Below are 16,274 nucleotides of genomic sequence, written 5' to 3' on the forward strand. Positions count from 1 at the left end.
TTTCAGTATTTCATCTCTCAAAGCTAACCATTCCTCTTCTACTGTATTTCTTTCTCCCCGTTCTTGTACAACCGTTCCCTGATGCTCTCTCAAACTCTCTACAACCCCTGGTTCTTTCAGTTTATCCAAATCCCATCTCCTTAAATTCCCACCTTTTTGTAGTTTCTTCAGTTTTAATCTACAGTTCATAACCAATACATTATGGTCAGCGTCCACATCTGCCCCTGGAAATGTCTTACAATTTAAAACCTGGTTCCTAAATCTCTGTCTTACCATTATATAATCTACGTGAAACCTTCCAGTGTCTCCAGGCCTCATCCACGTATACAACCTTCCACTATACCTACTATAACCTATCCATTTTTCTTTTCAGATTTTCTAACCTACCTGCCCGATTAAGTGATCTGACATTCCACGCTCCGATCCGTAGAACGCCAGTTTTCTTTCTCCTGATAACGACGTCGTCCTGAGTAGTCCCCGCCCGGAGATCCGAATGGGGGACTATTTTACCTCCGGAATATTTTACCCAAGAGGACGGCATCATCATTTAATCATATAGTAAAGCTGCAGGCCCTCGGGAAAAATTACGGCTGTACTTTCCCCGAGCATTCAGCCGTTCGTCGTACCAGCACAGCAAGGCCGTTTTGGTTAATGTTACAAGGCAGATCAGTCAGTCATCCAGACTGTTGCCCCTGCAACTACTGAAAAGGCCTCTGCCCTTCTTCAGGAACCACGCGTTTGTCTGGCCTGTCAACAGATACCCCTCCGTTGTGGTTGCACCTACGGTGCGACTATATGTTTCGCTAAAGCACGCAAGTCTCCCCACCAGCGGCAAGGTCCATGAGTCATGGCTGGTAGAATACCATTAAGAAAGATATTTTGTAAATGTGATGGCTACCTGCATGGTGATGGTCAAATGACAGTAAAGGAAAAAGAAAACGTTGGAAGCCAGAACCAATGCAAAAACTATATCATCAGTAAAAACAGGAGTTGCGTGGATGCATTTATCAGCCGCAACGAGTTATATATTTTATTTGAAATAGTGCTATAGTATAAAAGTCTGGAATTAAACATATTCACAGTTGCGAATATAGACAACCATCGGCCGTATAGTGAAATTACGGCAGTGAAAATCTGTCGGATCGGGACTCAAACCCGGATTTCCCGTTTATCGCGAGCGGTCGCCTTATCTCTTTATTTTTTTTGTCTACTCATTTGGTTCGTTATTTTTCATCGTTGATTCATTAACTCAGGTATTTTTTATTACAGAGAGCAGTCAGCCCTCTGATCGAACACTCCGAGCTACCGTGCCGGCTACCGTTAGGCCATCCTAACACGACTCACGCCCAGATCCAAAGCCTCGTATGTCATTAGTCATGTGTCTATAAGCTGTACTCGTACATCCGTTGTGTGTATTCTCGTACAAGCGACACATTTTACTTGAACGTCGCTTGCCCGGTGTCGGGCAGTGCCTGTGTTTTTCATGCATGTCCGAACGAACGTTTCATTGTACTCCTGAACAACACAGTCACTGCAATATCCTATAGTAGTCGAAAGAGCAGCACAACACTAAGAGCGCATTTTTTCAGAAAGGATCTAAATTTTACAAGCAGCATCATCGCGGCTCCGTTCCTAGTATTTCTGTAGTTGTGCTTTCCCAGATATAAAGAGCAGTTGTTTTATTTGCAACTAATAGTCTGTACGTCAGCGTTTGTTTTTGCAAAAGCCTTATAAAGCCTAAAAATATTTTCAAACGTGAAATTGTCACGTTACACAGTAAGCAGACTTTAGGGTATTTTCTTATGCGATTAACCCTCTGTTTTTGGTATAATGGTGAAGCCATAGTGGCTATTTGAGATGGAACGATATAATTCTTAACAGAATTCAGGGAGACTAAGAGGTCGAGTACGATGATGATCGTAATCATGACGATCTACATCTACATCTACATCGATACTCTGCAAATCACATTTAAGTGCCTGGCAGAGGGTTCATCGAGCCACCTTCGCAATTCTCCATTATTTCAATCTCATACAGCGCGCGGAAAGAACGAACACCTATACGTTTCCGTACGAGCTCTGATTTCCCTTATTTTATCGTGGTCATCGTTCCTCCCTATATAGGTCGATGTCAACAAAATATTTTCGCATTCGGAGGAGAAAGTTGGTGACCGGAATTTCGTGAAAAGATTCCGTCGCAGCGGAAAACGCCTTTTTTTTAGTGATGCCAGCCCAAATCCTGTATCATTTCAGTGACACTCTCTTCCATTTTCCCGATAATACAGAACGTCCTGCCCTTCTCTGAACTTTTTTGATGCACTCCGTCAGTCTTATCTGGTAAGGATCCCACACCGCGCAACAATATTCTAAAAGAGGACGGACAAGCGTAGTGTAGGCAGTCTCTTTAGTAGATCTGTTATGGTTTGTAAGTGTTTTGCCAATAAAACGCAGTCTTTGGTTAGCCTTCCCCACAACATTTTCTGTGTGTTCCTTCCAATTTAAGTTGTTCGTTATTGTAATTGCTAGGTATTTAGTTGCATTTATGGCCTTTAGATTTGACTGATTTATCCTGTAACCGAAGTTTAGCGAATTCCTTTTAGCACTCATGTGGATGACCTCACACTTCTCGTTATTTAGGGTCAACTGCCAATTTTCGTACCATTCAGATATCTTTTCTAAATAGTTTTTCAATTTGTTTTGATCTTCTGATGACTTTATTAGGTGATAAACGACAGCGTCATCTGCAAACAACCTAAGACGGCTGCTCAGATTGTCTCCCAAATCGTTTCTATAGGTAAGGAACAGCAAAGGGCCTGTAACACTACCTTGGGGAACGCCAGAAATCACTTCTGTTTTACTCGATGACTTTCAGTCAGTTACTACGAACTGTGACCTCTCTGACAGCATATCACAAATCCAGTAACATAACTGACACTCAAATTCGCTACGAGCCGCTTGTGTGGTACGTCGATGACAACGATGACGACAGTGATACTGCTTATAGGACGCTCGGCATCATGGCCATCAGCGTCCTGGTGGAATCTAAACTCAGGTATTCAGTAAAACGGACGGAGTCTTTCCTCACGAGCATCATATTCCGACGATGTTGAGTACACTGATGTAGCCCGTGTTACCATTTGCAGTTCGGCTTTTCACAAAAGCTTTTACAGTTATCTCCATTTGTATTTTCATTTTCTTAAATGAATTTTACGTTGGCAAAATTGTTTGTTGTGAGACTTTTTGAGATACTGATATAATTTCTTTGATTTTATATTGATCGGGTGAGCAATATTTAATTTTATGGAGAGTATTTGGCGACAGTCGATACAGTGGTGGTTGGTACACAAATATAAATCCAGTACAATACATGAAAAGCACCAGTTTGCTTTTGTTCTACAATATTACTTTTATTGTGATAATCGGTTTTCGGCTTACAAGGCCATCTTCAGACATTTACTGCGTATTGTCACCAAAGAAGTTACAATGTTTGCAAACAGCATTGGAAGAGAACTAACACGTCCAGCCTGAAGCAGAAACATACAGTAAGTAACATCTTTGACAGTGTGGCGGTAATACAATGAAGTAGAAATTGTACAGTAAATAAATAAAAATGGAGTAGACAGGAAAAACTTTAACACAAAACAGGAACAGCATGCCTACATAACAGTTTCTGTTAATTAACAAAACTAATGAAACAAAATAAAATTAGAAAAACTGCAACTACAGACACAGTAATACCTTCTTTCTCACAACACCCCATAGCTCACAAACATGCAGCTTTCCACTCAATGGTACTCCGTCTCATATCTATCCCAATGTCCAGAGATGATTTTAAAGTAGAGTCAGATACAATAAAATTTATTGCCACAGCCAATGGCTACAGTCCATTTCGTATTGACCACATATTGCACAGGAAAGAAAAACGGAAAATTATGCCCCTTCTCTATGCCCCACCTGCTTCCCCATCCACTGTCTGCAATAAATGGTGTACACTACCATATCTAGGTGAGGTATCACAGATTGTAGCCAAAGCACTGAAAGCCTGCAAGTGTAGGCTTTCCTGTTATGTTAAGAACACGACAGCCCAGGGTATTTTTAATAGCAAAGATAAGATCCACTTATTAGCCAACAGTGGGGCATGCAAAATGACCTGTTTTGATTCTGATAAATTTCACATCGGTCAGTCAGGCAGAGACATAGCAACTAGGCTGGCTGAACATGAATCCAGCTGGATGTTGCAGAATTCTGACTCTGCATTTGCTGAGCATGTACTGAGTGAGGGTCACAACTAGCAGCCAGTGTCCTATGTACTTCACTTAGCAAACAAAGGCCAGAAACTCAACCTGCTGGAAGCCCTGGAAATTAACAAACATCTTACTCACAGTCCAGATCTAATCCTAAATGACCAGACACAGCTCAACACCTCCGACTCCTAAACTTCATATAATCATCTCTGTTGTTCATTCGTTCGAGCATTGTCTGTTCCTACATATTCCCATTTTCCTGTATTCATCAAGTTCTTCTGTTTTATTTAAATTGTCTATGTATTCCATATAGACTGTAGTTTCAATTGCTAAGGTTTTCTTTTAACTGGTACTTGTATTACTGTCCATGTTTAACACCTCCTGTAGTTGTCCCATCAAATATTGTTTATATTTTACTTGGTTTATATATTTAATACAAATTGTTACATAGCCACAGTTTTGAATATAATGTTAATGTGTAAGTGCAGTACCAACACACTCTCAAAGATTACCATTTTCTGTATGTTCCCTCAAACGCCTCCATTTTCCCGCATTTATTTATTTCTGTTTAAATTATTGATATTACTTACATTACTTATGTATTCTGTAGTTACATTAATAACTGTTTCTTCTTCTATTGTGTATCACTCTCCATGTTTTATACCTCCTGATGTAACCTTGTCAAGTACTAATTTTATTTTATTTTATTAGTTTTGTTTATTAACAGAGACTGTTATGTAGGCATGCTGTTCCTATTTTGTGTTAAAGTTTTTCCTGTCTACTCCATTTTTATTTATTTACTGTTCAATTTCTACTTCTTCATTGCATGACCACCACACTGTCAAAGATGTTACTAACTGTATGTTTCTGCTTCAGTCTAGAAGTGTTACTTCTCTTACAATGTTTGCAAACAGCATTGTAACTTCTTTGATGACAATGCTCAGTAAATGTCTGAAGATGGCCGTGTAGGCTGAAAACCGGTTAACACAATAAAAGTAATATTGCAGAATAAAAGCAAACTGGTGCTTTTCGTTTATTATGATGATGTACTACCAAGAACCGACGGAAGATTCTGTTAACATAAATCCAGTATGTTTGGTAGGTCTAATTTGTATCAAAATTTACAGTTTGTGGTTTCTCATAATTTGAAGTAAGGCATAAAATTGCTAAAGGGGTAGGGAGATGCTTGGGGAGTGGTAAGGTGTAGGACAAATTAAATTATATTTCCATAAACAACAGTTTATTATCTCTTCGACGAAGCATTCTCTTAATAGCGAAAGATAACAATGAAGGTGTAAGAGTCGATTACCTTTAAGTAGAAAATTAACACAAAAATAAGTAAGGACAGTATTCAAAATTTTAAATTCACAGAACAATTCCGTAAATACGATAGCGCCTAAAATAAATTACAAAAACAAGTCGAGACAGCATTACCAATTTGTGGCCAAGAGCTTCAGATCAAGTGAACAACAACAACAACAATAATAATAATAATAATAATAAAAATAATAATCATTAACATATAAATTAGCGGCCTATGCCCAATTACGTCGTTACAGAGTAATTCACCGGAATACAAGGTGGCCCACAGAAATATGTCCTGAATACGCCGTTGCCAGCGAACAGCCTACATTTTTCTTTTTAAGACAATTTAATTCCCGGCCCACGGCCAGTCATATGTCCGTAATAAGTGAAACCTCTCAGAATGTTAGACATACGTAGAGTGTTGAACTTGGGTGCAGGTGATGCCCTCCGTGAACGCGAAAATGATTTTAGATTTTAAAACACTCTGCCGTCAGCAGATGCAGTAATATACCGACTTACACATTTCAATGGCACAATCACAGAACAAACAGCTTTAGCAGGAGGATTTGAAATCATCGGCCGTAAATAATTAAGCTTAGTGCAAGTCGTTCAGATTATTAAATAAGTTATAAGATGAACTGTGAACCCTAGTAGATATTGTAGCAAAAGGTCACTTGCCAACACGGCAGTGAAATTAAAGCAGAACCGCCTTAAGGCGACTAAATGGCATTAAATGTTCAATTAGAGGAATTAACAGTACAAACAGTTCATGGCTGTATACAGCCAACAATACGGACACTACATACATCAGATTATCCCACTGGGGCTGCAGAGGGAAACAAACACGCAGCGCATTAGCAACACAAGAGGCGGGCACACTCAAATGCAGTATAACAGTAAACAACTTGTAGTCAAGTGCGTAGATGAAATTATGTAGCCAGCGGCTTCACAGAGCAGTAAGATTCCTCTATCCAATGGTGCATAAAGGATTAAACGTAGCCCCGAGGTGCCTCTTGCTCCGTTTTGTTTTTTAATTAGCTGTGAACTTCGTTCCACTCGGAGGCACGCAGGACAATACAGTAGGTCCCGCTTCCGGGTCCTCTCTTGCATTCAACACAGTAATAATTCTGAAGTGACTATTAGTTCCCCTGAAACATACAAACTGCATTAATCCTAGTATTCCTAAAACAAGAAAACGTAAGCACCAACGAGTAGCTCAAGATTTGCGAGCACAAGATACACGAACGCCAAGACGTTTAGAGGAATTACTCGAGCATTCAGTTTCCTAGACAATATGGAAACGCGGAGCACGTACAGTCACTAACAAGCCACACCACTCAGCAGAATGACAACAGATTGTTGGTAGTAAATTTAAGGATTAGCCCTAGTTCGCCACAAGTCGCGAAAAGTGCTCAAAACAGCTGGAGACAGCCCAGTACAGAAACAAACGAAAGCATACTCAACCGCTCAAAAGTTTTCGATCGCCAATGTCAATTATGGATTTGTAGGTAAAACAGAAATTTCGTTTTGAATATTCTATCAAATCCACGTTTTGATAATAAAACAAATACAAACATGTAAAGGCTAAGTGCTCCCATTGTGTATTTGACTGGTTGTTCGCATCGCGTAGAGGGCACCGATGAGTATCTGCAATAACACTGACGTATCGTTACCTAAGATGGTTCTCTTTGAATAAGCCTGTACTTCAGTTGTCTGTGTAGCAATTAGTTCGGATTGGTTTAGAGTAGATTGCGTGCATACAACGGTGTGTTTGTATACGTGATCAGGGTCATGCCATATTACCTCTTAATGAGACGGAAACAGGACACTGGAACTCAAAAACATGCTGTAGTTGTGGCTGTGGATCGTGAAGGCTATACGGGTAGAACAACAGCAAAAAAGACTGGCGTAGGTCAATCAACAGTGGTATATACACTGCAGTGGTTCAGGCAAACATCTACATCTGCATGTCTACTCTGCAAACCACCGTGAGGTACATGGCAGGGGTACGTTCCATTGCATCAGTTATGAGGGTTTCTTCCTGTTCCAGTCACGTATAGAGCGCGGGAAGAATGAGTGTTCGAATGCCTCTGCGTGTGCGGCAGTTACTCTAATCTTATCCTCACGACCCCTGTGTGAGTGACACGTAGGGGGTTGTAGCAGTCATTTAAAGCTGGTTCTTGAAACTTTGTTGACAGACTTTCTCAGGATGGTTTACGTCTGCCTTCAGGAGTCTGCCAGTTCAGTTCCTTCAGTATCTCTGTGATACTATCCCACGGATTAAACAAAACTGTGACCATTCGTGCTGCCCTTCGCCGTGCACGTTCAATATCCCTTGTTATTCCTACCTGGCACGGGACCCACACACTTGAGCAGTATTCTAGGATCTCTTTTGTAGACGTTCTGCACTTTCCCAATATTCTACCAGTAAACCACCTGCTTTGCCCACGACTGAACCTGTGTGATCATTATATTTCATATCCCTACAAAGTGGTACACCCAGGTATTTGTATGAGTTGTCCGACTGCAACAATGACTCATAGCTATTATAGTCATAGGATACTATGTTTTTCCGTTTTGTGAAATGCAAAATTTTACATTTCTGAACATTTAGAGCAAATTGCCAATCTCTGCACCATGTTGAAATCTTATCACGATCTGACTGAATATTTATGCAGCTTCTCTCAGATAAATGCATCACCTGCAAAAAGCCTTATTTCATTCAAACTGTTGCTAATGCAAGTGTTTCACGATATGGAAGACCCCAGGTAACATCATACAATGAATATCAGTTCATGTGTGTACAGAGTAAACGTCAGAGGACTCGTATTGCACCTGAAATTCGCAAGGAAGTAAACGGTATTGGAGAAGCTCCAGTCTTTGTCCCAACACTGCAACGCCGTCTTCGTCAACGATGTTTATATGTGTGCATAGCGACCAAAAAGCCGCATTATGCTAGCAAATTAGGGTCAAAAGATTTCAATTGGTACAGAAACATAAAAACTGGAGCGTGCAACAATGGTCCAAGGTGTGATTCACGGAAGAATCTAAGTTTGAAATATTTGGAGGCCATCGTCGGCTGTTTGTCCCTCGACTTCATGGAGAACATATGATGAGTCTGTATGTGATGGCAATGATGGAGCGTGGTTGAGGGTCGCTCATGAAGTGGAGATGTTTCTCGGATGATAAAGTTAGTGATCTAGTGAGCATTAATGAAACATTAAACAAGAAACGATTTCACAGGATACTGACCAAAAATACCGTTCCGTCTGGCAAGGTGAATACTTTGAAGAGGGTAAAATCTAAACCATATTGTACTGTATTTAATGATTGAGAGAGGAAATATTTCTTTTATCTATCTACTGAGTTTATATGATGTGTTTGTACATTGACATTAAATATATATAGTTTCTCTCAAAGGTGATCGAAAACTTTTGACCGGTAGTGTACGTGCCCCACAGTATATCAGACCAGCCACAGGAAAATCACTTGCAAACTAGAAAGAGAACCGGGACACCTGTGTTCTCAACACTTGTTTATCAAATTCAAAATTGCTGCCGGTATCTCGAAGTGCGTACTCCCCACAAAATCAACAGTCCTGAGGTGATATCGATTCCCATGCCAAGTTTACTTCCTCCAAATGATTTAGTGGCTGACAGTTTGAATTCCAGTCGGCGTCTCGGCGCCAACAGCATACACTCCAAGCCAGACTACAGATTTCACGAGATGTTCACAGTCCTCAGGGACGTCAACACTTCCGCAGCAACAGCAGACCTCAAACTATGCGCAGTTCCGCCTACAGGACAAGATTCCCGAGTATGCCACGCATGTCCATATCCATACATTGCTGCCTCCCTGTCCCCTTGCATGAAGGCGTACTTTGGTTACTCAGGAACTGGTCGGTCAGAAATTCACTGTGAATGGCTACTATCGATATAAGTGAGTTGCCCTGATATGGAACGCACACGGTTCAATTGTGTTCCACTGAAGTGTAAACTACAGCAAGGTCATACCACATACTGTGAGGGAAAACACTACTACCAAGAGAACTCCTGTACAAAGGAAAATATTCGCAACTAAAATTTTCTTGAGAGTAAGTTACAATAATACAACCACTCGCATTTGTCAAATTTTTCAAAAATTACGAAATTCTGAAACCGTATCCGAAATTTTGCCATTTCACAGTATACCAGTAAGAACGTTCTGTTTCCTTACACAAATGTTTATGATGTATACTCCATTAATTTTATCATCACATTAAAACATTGATATTTTGATCTGTATAGAAATAAAATCATTGTTTCAACTGAGAAACGGATCGACCATAAATAGACTTCTGTGAAGATAAACATACTTTGTTGCGGCTTGCATGAACATGATGAATCTAATCCAGAAACCAGCATTAGATTATATTTGATACCCATATGGAGAAAGACTTTCAGTACTGAGCCTCTAAAACGAATGAGGCTCAGAATTACAGCCATGTTTTGTAAATACACGCAACAAGAGAACAGAGTTCGAAAATCGGCAGCTATTTCCAGACATGCAGTGACTAATAACCCAAAGAACGAATGATACTTTCTCGTACTTTGGTTAGCCTGAAATTTTAGGGAATACTCAAGCATATCTATGTCATTAAATGGAATTGTCTACGAATGCTAGTGCACAGGGCAACTTTCGAAAAAAAAAAAATATGTGAATGCTTCTTCCAGAAAATTAAAATTTACCTAAAAAAAGCTTATTCAGGATTTTTTGGAGCTATCCTCAAGTGGTTTCAAGCATTACAGAATCACGCAAACATACAGTGCAGTAAAATGAAAACCCAATAGCAATTTTTTTAAATTTTATGCTCACAATTTCTATTCGAGAATGTAATACATTTACCACACCACGTTACCCATACACATTACAAAAATTCACAGTCACCTCCATTTTTGCAGTGTCTCATTTGTTTGTCGTTTGCCGGCCGTTGTGGCCGAGCGGTTCTAGGCGCTTCTGTCCGGAACCGCGCGCCTACTACGGTCGCAGGTTCGAATCCTGCCTCGGGAATGGATGTGTGTGATGTCCTTAGGTTAGTTAGGTTTAAGTACACTCCTGAAAATGGAAAAAAGAACACATTGACACCGGTGTGTCAGACCCACCATACTTGCTCCGGACACTGCGAGAGGGCTGTACAAGCAATGATCACACGCACGGCACAGCGGACACACCAGGAACCGCGGTGTTGGCCGTCGAATGGCGCTAGCTGCGCAGCATTTGTGCACCGCCGCCGTCAGTGTCAGCCAGTTTGCCGTGGCATACGGAGCTCCATCGCAGTCTTTAACACTGGTAGCATGCCGCGACAGCGTGGACGTGAACCGTATGTGCAGTTGACGGACTTTGAGCGAGGGCGTATAGTGGGCATGCGGGAGGCCGGGTGGACGTACCGCCGAATTGCTCAACACGTGGGGCGTGAGGTCTCCGCAGTACATCGATGTTGTCGCCAGTGGTCGGCGGAAGGTGCACGTGCCCGTCGACCTGGGACCGGACCGCAGCGACGCACGGATGCACGCCAAGACCGTAGGATCCTACGCAGTGCCGTAGGGGACCGCACCGCCACTTCCCAGCAAATTAGGGACACTGTTTCTCCTGGGGTATCGGCGAGGACCATTCGCAACCGTCTCCATGAAGCTGGGCTACGGTCCCGCACACCGTTAGGCCGTCTTCCGCTCACGCCCCAACATCGTGCAGCCCGCCTCCAGTGGTGTCGCGACAGGCGTGAATGGAGGGACGAATGGAGACGTGTCGTCTTCAGCGATGAGAGTCGCTTCTGCCTTGGTGCCAATGATGGTCGTATGCGTGTTTGGCGCCGTGCAGGTGAGCGCCACAATCAGGACTGCATACGACCGAGGCACACAGGGCCAACACCCGGCATCATGGTGTGGGGAGCGATCTCCTACACTGGCCGTACACCACTGGTGATCGTCGAGGGGACACTGAATAGTGCACGGTACATCCAAACCGTCATCGAACCCATCGTTCTACCATTCCTAGACCGGCAAGGGAACTTGCTGTTCCAACAGGACAATACACGTCCGCATGTATCCCGTGCCACCCAACGTGCTCTAGAAGGTGTAAGTCAACTACCCTGGCCAGCAAGATCTCCGGATCTGTCCCCCATTGAGCATGTTTGGGACTGGATGAAGCGTCGTCTCACGCGGTCTGCACGTCCAGCACGAACGCTGGTCCAACTGAGGCGCCAGGTGGAAATGGCATGGCAAACCGTTCCACAGGACTACATCCAGCATCTCTACGATCGTCTCCATGGGAGAATAGCAGCCTGCATTGCTGCGAAAGGTGGATATACACTGTACTAGTGCCGACATTGTGCATGCTCTGTTGCCTGTGTTTATGTGCCTGTGGTTCTGTCAGTGTGATCATGTGATGTATCTGACCCCAGGAATGTGTCAATAAAGTTTCCCCTTCCTGGGACAATGAATTCACGGTGTTCTTATTTCAATTTCCAGGAGTGTATTTCTAAGTTCTAGGGCACTGTTGACCTCAGATTTTAAGTCCCTTAGTGCTCAGAGTTATTTGAACAATTTTTTGTTTGTCGTTTGTTTGAAAGATGGTAGTAAACTTCCAGCTATTTCATGTGACTAATATAAAGAATTGCAGAGTTAGACATTGTGAATGCTACCCATGCGCAAAGTAAAAGACGACTGGAGTGGTGCAGGTTGGGCCATAAGAAGGAACAGCTTGGTTCTCCCTTCCCTCTGTCTATCTGGTACTTGTGAAAACTCCTGAACAATGTGATTTATGAATTAAGAATGCATTGTTAAGGAGCACTAATATTTGTAGGGCTGGTGGTTTTCTTTTTTTCTTGATGTTCTGATTTTGAGTGCTCATGTGTACCCTTTTACTTAATCCTACAATGTTTGCCATCTGCACTAAGTCCGTCACGGGACTTGATGTCACAGCCCTGCCGACCTGCTGTATGTGCCAGCCGCCGTCAACGCCGAGTTCCTAGTGGGACTCAGCGCCGTAGTGCCACTCACTGACCCTCTTCTGTCTGAGGGCAGCAGGTTGTACCTTGCACACTGCAGTCTACACATGGCGCTTCCAGGGAGCGTTCGAATCCAATGGGCCATCTCCTGATTGGGACGCCATTGTAGCACAATACGAGGCGTCACTGACGTCAACAGCCATGGCCTACAGGGGCTGCCGGCTTCAACAGCGCGGGGACCGGCACAGTAGCACCAGGCAGAAGCCACCGCCAATTCATCAAAACCGGCCAGGGTCAACGAGAAGATGTGCGCCTGCCTCAGTAAGAGTACTTTGTAACTGTTAACAGTGTTTGCCCTGGGCCCCACGCCCTGTCACCACCATTCATCACCCGACACTCTGAAATACTCCAAGTCCATGAACGAGTCCATGTCCGTAACACTGCTATGAGAAATCTAGCTAGAGTAAAACTCCAAACACAGCTCGAATGTAGGTCGTCAAGAAGCAGGTAGTATGTACAAAGTGTGTACATTGTAAGCACTTAGACTGAATACGACAATGGCTTGTTATCACTCTACGAGCAGCCTCATCCCGCTCTGGAGACCAGGGTATCAGGGCACACGATGTGATGGGGGTGTCGTGCCTCTGGCCTGTTGCAGTATGTGTGCTGCCTGCTGCACGTATATGGCACCACCGGCTGTAGGATAGAGTAAATGGTTTCGTTGACTGAGATGCTGACTACAGCAATTCACACTTTAATTTCTGGTGACTTATTTTCCTCTCGAAAAAACTCATGCTCTGAATGAATGAGATCCATTTCCACATTTTGGACCTTACAAAGTGGCAAGGACAGCATGTATGAATATTGGTCCACAGGTACCGTGAAACAAGTATTTTGTTAGTAAACAGACAAATGAAAAGTTCACAATTCTAATGTGTTCAGGAAATAAGATCCACTTCTGGTAGAACGATAACGCCTCCTTGTTGTCCACTTTGGCGTCCTTGGTCAATGTCTGATAAGAGTCCAGTTGATGTCCAGTTTGGTTTGTGTCCAGTTGGTGTCCTAGACAGTGCCCTGGATAGTGGTCCGGATTGGTGTCCAGCTCAGTCAGGTACAGGCTGATAGGTGTCTTAGTTAGAGTCCTGTGCCACATTGTGACGACATCTGGGGCGATGATCTAGGTGCTGCCGAAGACTGCTGCCGAAGATGCTATCGACAGATTAGCTGCAAGGGAACATCTGGCGCTAAGCCTGGAGCATGACTGCTGTTGGCTAGCAGTCCTGCAGTGCTTAAGTGATCTGGAAGAATTATTTCCGTAAGGTGGCATGTGAAATGCAGAGACATATCTCGTGGTGCGTCAACGAGATGTAGTGCCATGTTCGCAGTGCCATTATCAGCTGCAGGCACTGATAGTGGGTGATGCAAGTACTCCTTATAGAGCCCACTGGAGTCTGGTGTATACACAGAGAAATATGTTGCTGTTGACATCTGCCATGGCTTGTAAACATGGAGTGTGTACGATAGTGTGTGTGTGGCTTCAGCAGAAGACGCCTAAGAGTACAGAAGCCATGGATGTGTTCCATGAAGTACTTGTGGAGGTGAGCAGGCAGATTGTTGAAGCCAATGGGTGCAGATGGCTGGAGGGCACTTGACACACAGGAGGTCAGAGAAAGGGAACTGGGTACAGGAAGCACTACAGGCCCCAAAAAAAGTGAAGAATGGGTATAAGGACATAAGGATCCCAAAGGGCAGAGAAGGGGTCTGTGGCATAGGACTTCAGAGAGGAGCAGCCAGTGAAGACTGTGGCGTCAGTGACACTTGAGGATGGAATGGAGTGGTGAATATGAAAAAAACGAACTGAAGGAAGAGGAAAACCTGTGCATAAAGGAAGAATAAAGGATAACACATGCATCAATGAGACATGAAAAGGAAACAGAAGACCCTTCTAGAAAGCTGGTGTTGGAGTGGGTAAAAGATGCAGATCAATGCCAAGAGATGTAGGCCTAGAGCCAGGTGTGGAGGCAGATGCAGGTGATAGCTCAGCAGGTGATCAGTATGGTTGCATGACAAGGGCATGGAAGGCGCCTGGTGAAGTACAGTGTGAAGAGGGCTGGCCTGAGGGAGGCCAGAGGCAATGGGAAAGATATCATCTCAGAGTGGGTGTGGAGTGCAGAAAGGGCTTATCATATGGGAGGCTAGGGATGGTGGAAAGAATGCTACTTGATTTAGTGAGTCACTCTCGGAAGGGTGGCAGGCCACGGCTGCATCCTTGTGTCAGAGGGATAGAAGGATGGAAGTAGCATCAGGCTCACAGCCAGAGGGAGCAGAAACTGAGCAGTGGACAAGGCCAAGTTCAGTGAAGAGTGCATCACAAACACTGACAGGACATCTTACATGGCAAAGATCTGAGTATGGAGTCACCTTTGAGGAGGTGGCCTGTCCATAACTGCATCATCTGGGTGAAGCACCAGGGCAGTCAGTGGAAGTCAGGAAGGCAGCCACAATGTAGATCAGAGGAGAAGATGAAGAAAAAAGTAGACCTGGATGGGACGAAGCAGGCAGAGTTATCAGAAAAGGGTAACCAGGTCACTAAAGTGGTTAACATGAGGCACTGCTAGGCCTTATGGTGAAACTTCTAAGACTGTAGAACAAAAAATACTGAGTAGGGAGGTGGCCCAGTAAGGGAAGGAAACCATTGGAGGCAGGCATGAAAGTTCAGTGGCAGGCATAATGATGGACAACATATCAGGAGTGCTCCAACATGCCTAGATCAGCAAGACATGGAAGAGAGCAGAACAATGCTACTACTGGACGAAGAAGAGAGGGTTCATACAGAGGGCAGGCACTGAAGGCACAGGAAGCAAAGGACAGGAACCATAGGAGAGGAGATCATTGAGTGGACCAGTGGCGAGGGCACCAGAATGGTAGGTACCAGAGTGGGAGGCACCAGAGCAGGAGATGCCACAGTGGTAGGCACTTGAGCAGGAGGGGCCAGAACCAGTGGAGGCCTCAATGCAAAAAGTGACAGGGCTCCTGGTGCAGGAACTGGCAGGGCTCATGGTGCAGGAACTGGCAGGGCTCATGGTGCAGGAACCAGTTTGGAGGAGGCTTCCAAGCTGGAGAGTGGCAGAGCATAATGAGGCAGGGAAGTCAGAGAGGGTGGTGACGTCAAATGAAGTGTCAGAACTAGAAGTCAGTGGAGCCTGAGGATGTGTTACAGCATGAGAGGGTATTGGAGTCTGAGGATGCAGTTGAGCAGGGCAGAACACCAGAAACAGCGCTGCAGGTAGTGATGCCATAGGTAGAGGAGCCGGAGGCAGCCAGGAAGGAAACAACAGGAGGTACAGAAATGTGGAGAATGTGATGCAGCCCTGCAAGGAATGTGGGCCACAGCTCCCAAGCATTGTCAAACTCTGGAGGAAGTGGAGGCAGTAACATGGATTCCTCAGCAGGCAGTGGAAGGAGGGAGGGTGGATAAGGTTGAGACAGGTGAGGTGCTGTCAAAGAAGCTCAGTAGCGTGCATAAAGTGCCATGTGTCATGCAGAAGCGGTCCTATTCCATCCATAATATGTTGGAATATTGTCGCCAAAAAGTGCTGAGTCAGGCGAGCAGTGTACTGGGACAAAAAGTGCAACTGCTGTCCCTGTAACTGGTAAAGTTGCAGGATTCCTGGTGGAGAGATGTGTTCACTGTGGAGCCAACAAACCTTATTGCCATTCTTGTACCTTGAACTGAGGTGG

Source organism: Schistocerca cancellata, chromosome 1 (genome assembly GCF_023864275.1).
Source record: "Schistocerca cancellata isolate TAMUIC-IGC-003103 chromosome 1, iqSchCanc2.1, whole genome shotgun sequence".
Classification (NCBI taxonomy): Eukaryota; Metazoa; Arthropoda; class Insecta; order Orthoptera; family Acrididae; genus Schistocerca; species Schistocerca cancellata.